Source organism: Tupaia chinensis, unplaced genomic scaffold (assembly GCF_000334495.1).
Source record: "Tupaia chinensis unplaced genomic scaffold, TupChi_1.0 Scaffold143615_1, whole genome shotgun sequence".
Lineage (NCBI taxonomy): Eukaryota > Metazoa > Chordata > Mammalia > Scandentia > Tupaiidae > Tupaia > Tupaia belangeri.
The window spans coordinates 1258732-1270891 of NW_006203463.1; the positions used below are offsets into that span (position 1 = coordinate 1258732).

Here is a 12160-nt window from a genome sequence, read left to right on the forward strand (position 1 = left end):
TTGAGGAAGGTGTCAAGTGGCTGGTCTGGGCCTAAGCCCACACTGGCAGCTCTATGTTCTCCATTTGCCATCTTCCACTTGGCTGGGACCCAGTCGATGTCTTAGGAAATATATCTTTCCCAGGGACATTTGTTTCTTCCTTACGTTAAATATAGAAGAGGGAGGGTCAACTAAAGGAAGACCTTTTTTCTTTTTAGAGGTTTCTGCTTTAGGGCCTGTGTGCTCATCAGAGACAGAGAGACAGAGATAGTGAGAAGGAAAGTGAGAAATCACCCCCCTCCCCATAATTCCTTCTCCTCCATTCTCTTCCTGGGATCTTGGGGCACACATGACACACCCATCGTGATTTTCAAGCTAATGAGTTCAGGACTTGAACTGCGGTCGGCCATGTGGAAGTCCAATAATGTAACAATTATGGCATCTGCTGGTCCTAAAGGGAGACATTTTACCAAAACTGCTTGTCTTTGAAGCTGTTACATGTCACAAGGGTTGTGTTCACTGGTTAAATCAAGTAAAACAGTTGTCTTTGGTAGAGCCTGTAAGCTTCTGAAGACATCATTAGGAGTTGCTTTTTAAATATAAGAAATATTTACAGGATACAAATGTCATTTCAAAAAGTCTGGCATAAGAAGACTATAACTAGGGACCAGCATGTGGCGTACTGGTTACGTTGCCAGATTCCCATGAAGTCAACTGTGGTCGGAGTCCTGGACCCGGCAGCTTACACTCATGCCAGCATGTGCGTGCATGCCTAAAATCCTGAGAGGAGAATGGAGGAGAACGGATTGCGGTGTGGCCATCTCCCCTGGGCGGGTGACTTCTCACTTTCTGTCTCTCCAGTGAGTGCATGCTCCTGTAGCAAAAAAATCTCTCTGTCTAAAAATAAAGCAGCAGAAGAAGACAGTTGCACATTCCCATAGCTCAACTTCATTCCGGATCCTGAGCTCCCAGTCTGCTAGACTCCGCTGGAGGGATGGTTTAAGCAGAGCCCAGCTGTGTGTGGGCATCTGGTGGCTGGAAAGATTTTTGTGTTTTTACCCCCTACTCCTTCCCCGCCCCCCAGCATTATTGAAGTAGATGTGACAAAAATTTTATACATATAAGGTGTACAATGTAATTTTTAAAAAATTTGCTATGGGAGGCCAGCAGGTGGCATGGTGGTTAAGGCACTGAACTCCCACATGGTCGACCGCAGTTTAAGTCCCAGACCTGGCAGCTTGCTTTCTCACTTTCTCTCTCTCTCTTTGTTTCTCTGGTCAAATAAAAAAATAATGGTAATATGTAAGGTTACATAAATTTTTAAAAAAATAATTGCTATAGGATGTATGCATTTTCCAGAGAGAGACAGTCAGAGAGAGCAAGTGAGAAATCAGCCCTCTGTGGAGGATGACCATGCCACAATCCCCTCTCCTCTTATCTTTCCTCAAGATGTTGGACATACACGCACACTTGCCCAGCCCGAGTATCAGGCCGCTGGGCCCAGGACTCAAACCTTGGAAAAATATCCATCTGTGGCATTGGGAAATTTTTTAAAAAATTTTTAAAAAGTAGTCAAAGGGAAGACGATTACCTGCCCTGAGTTTCACACGACAACTTTTTTCATCTTCTTTTCACAGTCTCAGAGAGCAGCCTTCCCAGAGTCCCTGGGGCAGCATAGGCTGGTCCTGCTCACGGCTCTCCTAGACACTGAGCAGTTATTCCTGAAATGACTGTCAGAGTCAGCGACGCCTCCAGGCAAGCATCTGACTTCTGTAAAGGTCTTCAAAACATATCATAAGGATAAGTCAAAAAAAATTTTTTTAATTAAAAAAAAAGGTATTTTTTAGTTTTTTGACACAGGGCACATGAACTTGCCAGAGAGAGACAGAGACAGAGAGAAGGAAAGCAAGAAATTACCCCCTGGGGGGGATAGTCACATCACACTCCTTTATCCTTCATTCTCCTCCTGGGATTTTGGGCATGCACACACATGTACCTGGTGTGATCCTCAAACCACGACTGGCCATGTGGGAGTCCAGTGCCTTAACCCCCATGCCACCTCCTGGCCCCCAAAAGGTACTTTTCTTTAAAGAGATTTTTTTATTAAAGAGTTTTTTTTTTTTTTTAAAAAAATTTTTGCTTTAGTGCATGCATATTTGCTGGAGAGAGAGAGACAGAGAGACAGAAAGCGAGAAATCCCCCCCCCCAGGGGGATGGCCACGCCACAATCCCTTCTCCTCCATTCTCCTCTCGGGATCTTGGGCATACACGCACACGCGCCCGGCGTGAGTTCTAAGCCACCGGGTCCAGGACGCGAACCGCGGTCAACTACGTGGGAACCCAGCGACATAGCCATTACGCTAAATGCTGGTTCCCAAAAGGTACTTTTCTTTAAAGAGATTTTTTTATTAAAGAGTTTTTTTTTTTTTTTTTTAAAGACATTTCTGCTTTAGTGCATGCATATTTGCTGGAGAGAGAGAGACAGAGACAGTGAGAGGTAAAGTGAGAAATCACTGGCCTGGAGGGGAATGGTCACGCTGCAATCCCTCACTAAGGTGAGACATTAAGAAGATAGGCTTTAAGAGTGACACTCTCTTTTGATGATGTTTGTGCAATATTTTTTTAAGGATTTTGCCACAGGGCATGTGTGCTCACTGGAGAAAGACAGTGAGAGGGAAAGTGAGAAAGCACCTTCTGGAGGTGTGGCCATGCTGCAATCCTCTCAGAGTTTTGGAGGTGCACACTCATGCACCCAGGGTGATTTTCAGGCTGCTAGATCTGGGACTTGAACTGCGTTCGGCCATGTGGGAGTCCAGCACCTTACCCACCACGCCATCTGCTGATTCTCGTTTGTGCAATCTTTAAACATACACACAATAAACTCTTTATTGCTCATGGCTACACATACAGATACACAAAATACAACTAAGAACACACAACACTGAAAACATTGATGGCCTCTTGGGAGGTGGAGATGGCCGTGGAATTCAGTATACAAAAACAGAAGATGGGCTGATAGAAAGCATGAAGTTATTGGTCTGGGTAGTAAGGAAAATGTTAATATTATGTTGTTTTGTTTTGTTTTGTTTTGTAAAATGGGCTTAGGAGTCAGTTTTAGGTAGGTTTTAGTCTTTGGTACTTACTGGCCAAGAGACCTTGAACAAGTTTCTGGAATACACCAAGTCTCAGTTTCAAAATCTACAAAATGAAGTTAATAAAGGTGTGCTGTCCCGGTGGGCCACTGCTCGTGTGTCCCGGCTGCGCGGTCGCCCTCCAGGTCCTGCGGCCTGCCCCGTGCCCTTGAAGGGCCGCTTCCCGGTCTACCGCACTCTGCAGTACCCGAGCCAAGGGGACTTGGTGTTCAAGGACTCCGTGAAGGTCATGACGGTGAACTACAACACGTGCACAACATCCCTCAGATCCAGTACAAAAACCGGTGGGTACAGATCATGATGTTTAAGAACACGACACCAGCTGGGCCTCCGGTGGACATCGCCCTGTGCCCCGCTGTAAATAAAGCACTGCTTGGACTCCAAAAACAAACAAATAAATAATAATAATAGCACTACCTTGTTGAGTTGTTATGAGGATTAAATGAAGAAAACTTGGGGTCAGGCACACAGTGTATACTCAGTTCAAAGTAACTACTCTCAGTATGACAAGCCCCAAAGCATGAATATTGAATTTGAAGTTTAATAACAGAACCGCTCATTAACTGGACCTGTGCTTGGAGAACTAACCAGCTGAACTCTGACACTCACAGCAGAGCCTCTGAGGGCTCCGATGTTCGCTGTGAGCACATGTGCACGAGTCCTGGGGTAAGGTAGGGGAGCTAAGCCCCACAGTGCCACTCAGAGCTTCCCTCAGGGGTTGCAAACTAAGGGTGAGGGGGACAAAGCATGTGGAACCCTGAGCTCTCTGCACCCTGTGGTGTCACAGGACTACCCTCCAGGGGGCGCTCGACCCTCCATGTGCTGTCTCTTGAACTGAACTTGAGGGAAGCCTTCCCAGCTTGAGTGGGAGTGGACATTGTCGATCTGAACTGGGTGTCAGATGTTTAGGGGAGGAGGCTGGGAAAGATGAGCAGCCCTTGGGTTCCTGTGTGTGTGTGTGTGTGTGTGTGTGTGTGTCTATGCTCATGTCTGTGTGTGTTTGTTTCTGCATATGTGTTGGGGAGAAAGGTCATGATGGATTTTTTCCAAGTTTTTCTATGTTTTTGCCTTAGGGCACATGTGCTCACTGGAGAAGAGAGAGAGAGAAAAATGAGAAACCACCTCCTGGAGGGATGGCTACACAGCAATCCCTTCTCTTCCATTCTCCTCCTGGGACCTTGGGCATGCACATGCACATGCCTGGCATGAGTTTCAAGCCACCGGGTCCAGGACTTGAACTGCAGTTGACCATGTGGGAATCCAGCTACACCATCTGCTGGCTCTGCGTCATGACTTTTCTGACAACCCGATATTATGCCTCCTTCCTGGGAACAGGAGGCTCTCAGCGCCATGACACGTTTAGTGTGGGCTAAGCCCGAGTGAAAACCAGCACTGCCCCCGATAGCCCGTTTGCAAGTAACTCAGCAAGAGCTCTGTGGTCACTTTTTCAAGGACCCTGCTTGTCCCTCCACAAGAGAATGGGTGGAGAATGACTGCTACAGCAATGACGAGCAGCAACAACTAGCCTTCCAGAGCCTTTCTAAAGGCCCCAAGACTAATGCACACCAGTGAGAAGCTGATGCCGCGTCTGGTCACGTCTTCCATAACAGAGCTGTGGGAGAGGAACTCAGCGCTTTGGTGGGCCTGGTGCTCATGTCGTTCGATATGCATTAAGAGAGCTGATGTCAAGGGATGGGGGGATTAGGAAAACGGAGTAGGGAAACCTGGGGGAGTAGAGTGAGCAGGGGCCAGTCAGTGGTGCAGCGGTAACACAACACTGTGCCATGCCTGAGCCACAGGGGAAGGTTCCAGGCTCACGTCCTGATCCCTTCCCGTACAGACTGGACGCGTGTGCATGCTTGTGATCTCGTATGGTCGAGGCTGGGAGTGTGCAGTGTGCAGACCTGTTGGGGGTGTCTCTCTCTCTCTCTCCCTCTCATGGGAGAAACAAACTTTGAAAAGGAATAGAATAAGCAAAAGCGGGGTGGGTGGACAAGGGAAAGGACGTGTGGAACAAGAAATAGGTTAGTGTGGCTCGAACTGAGCATGTGTTCAGAGGTGGGTGGGAAGGAGGTTAGGCGCACAATGTGGTGAGGACCCAGTGGCCAGGAGAAGGATTTGGATTCTATTGCATCGTCAGAACAGTCATGACTCATGTTTGCACATCACGCAGGCCAAGAAAGGCGGCACCCCGGTGGTAAGCCGGGTCTCGGCTCCTGCGGCCTCCCTGCTTCTGTCCACGCTCCTCTCCTGTCTCCGTCTTCAGGACGTATTGATAGATAGTTTTATTTGCAAATCAGACGAGCAGGGCTCCAGTCATGAAGCAGTTGTGTGCCTTGGCTAAATCACCCACGGTTCGGTCTCTCAAATCTAAAATGAGGTTACAGAAAATATTTGTTGTCATGTCAAGATAGAAGTAAACGTGGGGCTAGCAGGTTTGTGGTGGTTGGGGCGCTGGACTCCCACATGGCTGACTGCGTTTTGAGTCCTGGACCTGGCAGTTTCCTTTCTTACACATTCTCTCTCTCTCTCCCTGTGAGCATACATGCCCTGTAGCGAATTGAAAAGTAACGATGATAATAAACTTAAAAAAAAAAAAAAAAAAGGAGTTAACTTTTTGGAATGAATGATGACACCACACAAAGTGGGGAAGACGAAGAGCCTTACGTAGTCACGAAAACTCGTTCGGGTTAAATGGCTTATGCTAGATACAACATGACAGCTGTAACTTAACCAACCCCGTGTCCTTCCTCATCGTTACCTCTTTAGGACGCAACTGGGCTTGGATTGAATTTAACCATCAGGTATTGGGTCTTCCTTGGTAAGGGCAGTTGCATATGTAAAGTGCTTCTTCCTTAGTGAGCTTAATGTCTGGTATCAAGGTTAAAATCCACTTTTTAAGCTTTTGTCTATGTTAATTTCCACCTACTTCCTGGACTCTCTTCCAAGGTTAAATTCCCATATGTTCCATTGCGTTTGTCTACAAGAAGAAAGCAATCTTTGGATGGGAACACTACGCAGAGTTTGAGAGAAACGGCCAGCTAGAGGCTGGGCCACGTAGACTCTTGCCCCAACGTCTGCCAAACCAAAGTCCTTGAGGATCTAAGGAATCTGAAACCACATATAAAATAAATAAATGCAAATGGCATATTTCCTAGTTACATAGGGTCTCCCTGGACTTCTTCAGATCCAAGTTTGCCTCTTGTTCTTTCCTTCATTGGTATCAGGGGAGATGGGGCCAGGGTTTGACCTTCTGCTGGAAGGGTATATATAAAGAAGGGGGAAATAAAAGAAGAATATTGAGCTGGGTCCTATGGGGAAGTGAGCGTGAAAGTAAGTAAGCATCTCTCTGGAAAATAAACCTCTGCTCTTTCAGACCTCAGAGTGCTACCTTTTTAAGAATGAGCTGTTCCAAGTTGCAGTGTCATCCTCAAGTAGATCTCTTTAAAGAGAACCAGGCAATCTTACTGAGCCATCCTGAGTTGTACATATTTTAAATATTTTCACCAGTTATGCATCTATTTATCTGCTCCTCTTCAGTTTTAAGCTCTCAAAATGAAAATTTTAATGTAGACCAAAGGTTTACATTACAACGCTATAATCTTTCTCTCTCTCACTCTCTCATCTATCTATCACCTCTATCTATATCTATCCATTATCCATCATCTATTATCTATCTATCTATCTATCTATCTATCTATCTATCTATCAATCTATCTATCTATCATCTATATCTATCTATCTATCTATCTATCATCTATCTATCTAATCTCTTTCTCTCTATCATCTATCTATAATCTATCTCTATTATGTATCATCTATCACTTAAGAAACACTTGTTAATTGTTTTCATTGTCTATTGCTACATAACCAACAACCCCAATTTGGTGGCATAAGGTAACTATTCTGTTATATTTATAGGTTTAAAGATCAGGAATTTGGGCAAGACAAAATAGGGGATGCTTTGTCGTTGCTATGTGGCATCTGCGCTCTCAGCTAGGATGACCCCGAGCGTGCGATGACCTGAATGTCTGAGCCCTGGCGCCTACGGGAACTTCTGTATGCAGATGTCTTGGGCCTGCAGGCCAAAGAAGGACCCCATGGAGACTCGACCAGAGCACCCACCTGTAATCTGTCTGCATGTCTGGGTTTCCTCACTCCAGGGCGTCTTAGGGTCATTAGATTTCGTACCTGGGTTGCATGGCTCTAAGAGTGAGCATTCTCATGACAATTCTGGAGATGAGGCAGCTGCGTGACTTGGATGACCAGCCTCGAACATCACCCGACAGTGCTTCCACCGTACTGCGTTGGAGAAAGCAGACACAGCTCCACCCAGATTCGAGAGGAGGGGCCACACCAGCTCCCCATGGGAGGAGCATCAGAGAATTCGTAGCCACCCTTTAAAACCAGTTGAACTTGTATTTTACCTTGCAAGCATTTCTCAAGATTCTGAAACTCCTACGAGACGAGACAACGATGGATGCCCAGGAGACAGGAAGTAGGTTGGTCATTGAACTCACAGGGCAGGCCCCTTCCTTTTGGGCCCAGAATATGTCCCTCTGAAGACACGAATGTGAAGGTCATAAATTATTTTTTTTAAAGGTTTTTTCCATAGAGCACCAGAGAGAGATAGTGAAAGAGAAAGTGAGAAATCAACCCCCAGGGGGATGGCCATGCTGCAGTTTCTTCTCTTCCATTTTCTTCCTGGGATTTAGGGCACACATGCACATGTGCCTGGCGTGTTTTAAGCTGCCAGGTTTGGGACTCAAACCCCAGTCAGCCATGTGGGAGAACAACACCTAAGCCACTACGCCACCTGCTGGCTCCAGGACATAAACTTCTAAAGTACCACTCACCTCCGACCCAAGAACAGGGTGTCTACTAAACTGTGACATGAGTACCACCCATTGGTGGATTGGGTGTGGCTCCCGTACCCCATGCAGAGCTGGATGTGGAGAGGGCTCAGGTGTGGGGCCCTGAGTCATGGCGCAGAATGCAGGGGCTGAGCCTCACCTGCCTGGGCCACAGCCTGGGCTGTGGAGGGCGTGCCCCTCTTCCAGCCCAGACCTGCCATGGATCAGCTTGTATTATCCTAAATTCACAAATGGACGTGACTTGGAATTGTTCTCTCCAGTCTCCAGGATTCTCCTCAGGTCCCAAGAGGGAGGAAGGAAGTCTCAGTTCATCCAAGTGCAGCAACACTGCTTTTATGTATTCATGTATTTATTTAAATTTGGCCAGAGAATGCATGTGCTTACCAGAGAAAGATGGAGAGAAAGAGAGGGGGACAGTGAGAGAGCACCCCCATGGGGCATGGTCAGAGCTGCAAGCCTTTGTTCTCCGTTTCCTCCTCCTCTCAAGTTTTGGGGGCTGCATGCACATGTGCCTGGTGTGTTTCTCAGGCTGCCAGGTCTGGATGCAGACACACAGCAGCCATGTGGGATCCGCTGCTTTAACCACCTCACCAGCTGGCTCCTGATGTTAGCGTGCAGAGGCCAGAAGGAGGCAGTGAAGATGGCGTCAGGGGAAGTCACTTGTGAAAAGGTACAGCGGATCTGCGGACGGGGAAGCTGAGGCTGGAAAGGTGACCAGAGGGCAGGCAGATCACAGAGATCGCTTTCTCTTTTTTCTCCCCGATATCTTCTTTTTAAAATGATTATATCATAGCATGCAACTGGATATTGGGATAAAGATGGTATATATTTTTAAATGATTTATCTATCGTTACTCACCGTTATTATTTTTTAATTTGATGAGAGAGAGAGAGAGAGAGAGGGAAAGTGAAAAAGCAAGCCGCCAAATCTGGAACTCAAACCATGACAGCCGTGTGGGAGTCCAGCACCCCAACCACCACTACTTGCTGACCCTAAAGATGATATGTTGAAAGTCAACTAAGTTATTACAATTAAATATGCGGTTTATTGACATTTTTCTTACAGCAGAAAGAATTAGGGTGCATCCACAGAAGTCAAGGCCCACCGCCGTCACCTCTGCTACCAACTGGAATCAAATGTGAAAGATCTTTGTCATCTTGGAGGTCTTGTCTAAGTTTTAGGGGGCTTTTGTCTTTCTTTTAGCCACTTGGTTTTTTCAGGAAAAATCCACCTGCTTTATAGGAATGCACCAAAGGGCTACTTGCAGTATAACGAAATCCAAGTTCATTTCCTACTGGCTCCCAGAATTTGGACTTTGCAGGCGTGATATATCCTTCAACTTTAAGATAGCGTTTGTTTGGCTGCATGTATGGTCCTAACGTCAGTCTACGTTTGCTTCACGTAGGGCTTTCGTTACGGCATACACTCGCTCGTCGTTCTCACCCGGACCCAGCAGCATGGACGGGTTAGAAACAACCTCAGGCCGAACCTCGTTGGCATGTTCCAGGTCACACAGAGGCAGGTCGACGCTGATCCTGGGGATCACGAACTTTTCTCTGTCATTCTGGAACTATTTCTGTATTAGGCACATAACAGCTCATCCTGAAATGGCAACTTTTTCTATTGCTTTAAGATCTTGCAAATCATTCCACAAGAATTTTCGGATTCCTTCCCCTAAGTATGACACCGCCTTTGCAATGTGCGTGCGATCCTCATCGGGAGTCTCGTCACCACGCACAGATGGCAGGACCCCAGCCAGCAACTGCCTTTGCAGTATTGCGGCTCACCAGCATCCAGTGGAGGGGGATTTCTTCCATTCTTTTTTTTAAGAGAGATTTTTGTTATAGGGTGTGTGCACTCTCCAGAGAGACAGAGACAAAGAGACAGAAAGCTAAAAATCATCCCCTCTTTAGATCTAGCATGGCATTGTGTCTGCATGTCAAAACATCATATTGTCCACCATAAGTACATACTATTTTTTATTTGTCAAATTTAAAAATAAAAAGAAAGTGAGAAGTGATCTCTCCACCCCTAGGGGCGGCCTGTGGCCGGGGCAGCCCGTGGCCAGGTTGTGCGTGCAGAGCCTCTGGCTCCCTGGCACCATGATCTGGAGGAGGTGCCTGGGCTACTCCACCATGAAGTCGCCCAAGTCCGAACTGCTGGGTGAGATCGCAACCAATCTCTGCCGTGGACGAAGTCAACCTTCATGCCTTCCACCTTCCGCTTTCACTCTGCTGGTCTCTTCGCCCCCGTTCTTCAGCCTGAGGCTCAGCCTCACTCTTCCCGGAGCTCCTTTGGACTGGGTAGAACTCTGGGAGCTGTGATTCTGCGTTTGCAGAATCCCCAGCTTTCCATTGCGGGGCCTGCTTGCCCTCCATGCGCTTTTGCAGGGCAGGCTCGGCCACCAGCCCTGGTAGGGTCACAGGAGGATGAGATCAGGTACTTTGGGGGGCGCTGCTGCCCCAGGTCTCTGGTTTGCGGAAGGTATCCGGGGAGCTTTTCCGCATCTTTGGTCTGCTCCTCACACTTGGAGCTCAGGTTTGCGTTCCTCCTCGTTCTTTTCTCGGCCCCTTTCCTGTTGATGTCAGCTACTGGCTTTCGCAGGCGTCTGAGTTCTTGACCTGCAACTGAGTTCCCCCCCAAAGGGGGGACACCTTCTAGAGTTTCGGCTTCTGTGGATATCGATCTTCGATTGCTCTGTAAATACACTTTCCCGGTTGGTCCAGGGCCTCCCCAGATCCCTTCGCTCCACCATCCCCAAGCCAAGGCTGTCACTGCTGCCCTCTGCAGCTGGGCTTGGACATCTTCCTGCCTGGAGAAGGGGCCCAGGGGAAGCAGGGGAGCTCAGAGCCTGGCACCGTGGAAGCGGAGCTGCCAACAGAGCCGCCAGGCCAGGGTCCCCAAGGCAGCAGAGTTTAGAGTGCTCACTTGGGTAGCGGTCCAAGCTGCCCAGACTCAGGAGCCCTGGCTGGGCCCGGCTGGGTGTGTCCTCCCATGCCCTCCTGCCACCAGGTCCAGCCTGCCCTGGCTATGGCCCAACCAACCCCCAGCGGCTGGGCCGACACCCGAGGACAGCTGTGCACTCAGTTCTGTGGACTTGGGCTAGCCGGCTGGGTAAGGCCAGTCCTGGAGGAAATGCCTAAACCTGCCAGTAGTCCAGGGCCACTGCAAGGAGAGGGGTCTGCTCTGCAGCTAGTGAGCAACACCCGAGATTGAGGGAGTCCTAGGAAGGCAGGCTTCTTCAGCTCCCCGCTCCCACACGCAAGGAGCAGAGGCCAACTTTGCTGAGGCTGCTTCACAGAGAGCAGACGCTCAGGTAGAGTCAAGGTCAGGGGCCTCTGTGGGCTGGGTCCTTTCCTCTGGAATAGGCACATGGGAATGCCACCAGCAAGCCCTCCCCAATCACCAATCACGTGATCACACAAGCCCGCCCTAGTCACTTGCAAATGTCAGGACCAGTCCCAGAAATTGTTTTCTTTCAAATCATTGATAGTTAAACTGAGTTTTCTGTTCTATTCAATACCTTCACAATACAACCAACTTCCAACACATGAAATTTAAACAAGATGTAAAATACAGCAATGTCTGCGGGACTTCATTCGATGCTAGTGGACTCAAAGAAACTGACCTGCTGACTTCACCTGTGGAACAAACTACTTGTCACCAAGGGTTATAAAGCTCAGTTCATGTTTTGCCCCTCTAGGCAGTGGGCATCACCACTGTGATTCACAGGGCTCTTTGTTCAAGTTTACAAACCTGGATGAATAGAATAGCATGTTTCACAGAGTTTATTCTGTGGAAGGCTGGGTGCCGGCATCTTTCTTTCTTTCCTTCCTTCCTTCCTTCCTTTCTTTCTTTCTTTCTTTCTTTCTTTCTTTCTTTCTTTCTTTCTTTCTTTCTTTCTTTCTTTCTTTCTTTCTTTCTTTCTTTCTTTCTTTCTTTCTTCTTTTCTCTTCAACTTTCCTGGTAGTTGTCATGTCCCCAAGGTCCTGTGGGAACATTTGCAACTCGAAGTAATAGACTCATCTTAATAAACTCACAATATTAATTTAGATGTTTTCTCAAGTGCCAGCTGTTGCTTGTTATTGTTAAAAGGAAAACTTTTTTTTTTTTTTTTTGGGAGCCCTTTTGCTCGGGTGGGGGAGTGGGTGCGCG

The 12160-nt window shown here is 47.7% G+C and overlaps 1 pseudogene; it reads right to left on the reverse strand.

Annotated features, from left to right (window-relative positions):
* Positions 1–9182: 9182 nt before the first annotated feature.
* Positions 9183–12160, reverse strand: part of LOC114005283 (lipoyl synthase 1, chloroplastic-like) — a 139343-nt pseudogene continuing 136365 nt past the window's right edge.